This window comes from Rattus rattus, chromosome 4 (genome assembly GCF_011064425.1).
Source record: "Rattus rattus isolate New Zealand chromosome 4, Rrattus_CSIRO_v1, whole genome shotgun sequence".
Taxonomy (NCBI): domain Eukaryota; kingdom Metazoa; phylum Chordata; class Mammalia; order Rodentia; family Muridae; genus Rattus; species Rattus rattus.
The window spans coordinates 61,675,819-61,678,416 of record NC_046157.1 but is presented as its reverse complement, the minus strand read 5'-3'; the positions used below and the strand labels follow the sequence as shown (position 1 = coordinate 61,678,416).

At 48.6% G+C, this 2,598-nt stretch overlaps 1 non-coding gene across 1 annotated transcript; it reads left to right on the top strand.

Annotated features, from left to right (window-relative positions):
• The first annotated feature begins 228 nt into the window (after window positions 1-228).
• On the top strand, window positions 229-356 carry LOC116899873. The gene has a single exon (XR_004387867.1). It is a non-coding gene; the product is annotated as a small nucleolar RNA SNORA17 (small nucleolar RNA).
• Window positions 357-2,598: the final 2,242 nt, after the last annotated feature.

Genomic DNA, 2,598 nt, shown 5'->3' with positions numbered 1-2,598 from the left:
CAAGGCTGGAGAGATGACTCAGTGGTTAAGAGTATTAGTTGTTCTTCCATATGATCTGGGTCCATTCCCAACATACAAATGATGATTCATAATTGTCTGTAACTCCATTCCATGGACTCAAACACCCTCCTTGGGCCTTTGCTGGAACTAGCCATCGATATGAGTGCAGGAATAAACATATAAGTAAAACATCCATACCCACAGTAGCATTTTAAAAAAATTCAAAAGTCTGCCCCCTAGAGGCATTGCAGATATGGATGCTATGTCATATGTGGTGCATCAGTAGGTGGCAGAGAGGAGAGGGTAAGACTGCTCAGTCTGACTTGTGAATATCTGAATGATTGGCAGCCTACTTTCCTAAAAAAATAAGATAAAAGAGGAGGAGACACACACACACACACACACACACACACACACAGAAGGGGGGGGAGCAAGAGGGAGAGAGAGGAGAGAGAACAAGAGGAAGGAGAGGGAGAAAGAGCCCTAGGTGACTGCCATTCTGGCACCAGGAAGTTTAGACAGAGATAGCTTACTAGACATCTCACTAGACATCACCCGCTCACTGGTTTGAGACAACCCCTAGCATGGCACTGTGCAGGTCCAGATTGGTATCCAAGGTGGAGAGCAAGAAAGAAATTATGAGAGCCCCTCCTGGGACTTCAGGTTCATATAGGAATGTGCCCAAGACAAGAAGCAGATTGATGCCATGGAGCCTGGACAGGGAGCTAGCCTGAGATGATCACCAGTTTGGTGCTGCACAGACCTTGGGGTACAGATCATGCCTCAGATGATACTTTCCTGGTGTCATAATGCATAATTATGACATAGACTCCTGAGATGATCCCAAACACTCAGAAACACCAAGGATCACTAGGAGAAGCAAGTAAATGGTGGAGAAATGAAAGAGAAAGAAAAAGAGAAGGATGTGGGTGCAAAGAAGAACGGCAGAATTGGAAAGTAGAGGATGGCAGAGAATAGTGAAGAACAGCCTGATGTGAGTAGTTGGTGTTGCCACCTGGGACCATGGTAAAGTCCTAGTCTGTGCAGCCAGCAGGGTCATGTCTGGGTCTATGCTCCTGAAGCAGTACCTCTCTCTTAGAACAAAAGGCTGGGTGGTCGTCCCTCATCAGGACTGTTTTCTGGTACCATGTTGATGTCAAAAGGCTGGGCAGAATTGGATCCACCCCTCACCTGGACATCAAGGGAGAGCTGCTCCTGGGGCTGTGGAAACAGGAGATCTGACCCTGTCTCTATCCACCTACAGTAAACAGAGTAGGCCTGTGTATTGGGAGAGCTGCAGGTCAGCAGTGATATGGGTGAAGGAGGTACTCCCCATCACCCCTTGACACACGGCAGGCAGGAGAGCTGGTCCCAGAGGTTATCAGAGTAGGAGAACTGACCCTGTCCCTCATCTAATATAAAACTCGGATAACAGGTCTTGTATCTCACCTGAGAAGCTTAGTAGAGTAGGCCTTGGATGTGGGAGTTGTGCATGAGCTAGTCCAAGGGAGCTTGGGAGGTGCAGACCTACATCTTGTATACTGTGTTGTCGTGTTGTTGAGGGAGAGATCGCCCTCCTCACCCTTTTGTCCTCACTCAGGGAGAAGACCCTGCGTCTCACCTGGGCAGCACAGTAGAGCTGAACTTGATGACAGGACTTGGGTGAGCTGGCCCTGAAAGTGTGAACAAGGGAGAACTGGCTCCTTGACTTCTCTGCCATGTGGCAGCATTAAACAAAGGAGTGATGCCCCTGTCATCCCTTGCCACCTAAGACAAGTAGGAGAGGTGACCCTCAGTACCTGAGAGCAGGTCCCTGCCCCTCACCTGTTGCAGCACAGTAGACCTGGCCCTGGACATGGTGGTTGCAGGTGAACTGATCCTGAGAGTGTGAGCGCAGGAAATCTAGCCCTGCCTCTTTCCTGCTCTGGGGTAGCACTGAAAAGGGAGAGATACCCTCCCTCAGCTTTTTCCCTTGCCACCTCTGGATAAGCAAAGCAGATCTGGCTACAGGGTCATGAGAATGGGGGAACTGGCCATGTCCTTCACCAGCTGCTACACTTGAGAACCAGGCCCTGTATCTCTAATAGGCAGCAGGGCAGGGCTGGTTCTAGTTGCAGGGATTTCTGGTGAGTCAAACTGACTGTGTGATGGCCAATGGACTGACCACCTCAGATACTTTTCAGGCTCAGGTCTAGAGCTTTGAATTGGCCCACCCTAGCATCTACCCCATTGGTGAATTGTTGGAGTGCAGGAAGGAGCTGGTCCTAAAGAGCCAAAACTAGAGGACCTTTATGACACAGGGTAACAACAGAATATCCAAGAGAAGTCCCAGTGAGGTTCCTGTATTGATAGAGTAGCAGAAGCCAGAAGTCTCATGCCAGACCTTCATATCATTGTAATGAACATTTACAAGCAAAGATGTGTGGACAAAAGGGTGTACAGTGGGACACACTGTGATACACAATAACAGCTTCCAAAACATTTTTCCCACTTGTTTGGAGGAGGTTGTAAGGTTGGAGTTTGAGAATGGGGTAAGGGGGTGATTAGTGGGAATATGGTGACAGTGTGAAATTCTCAATGCACCAATTAAAAGTTAAA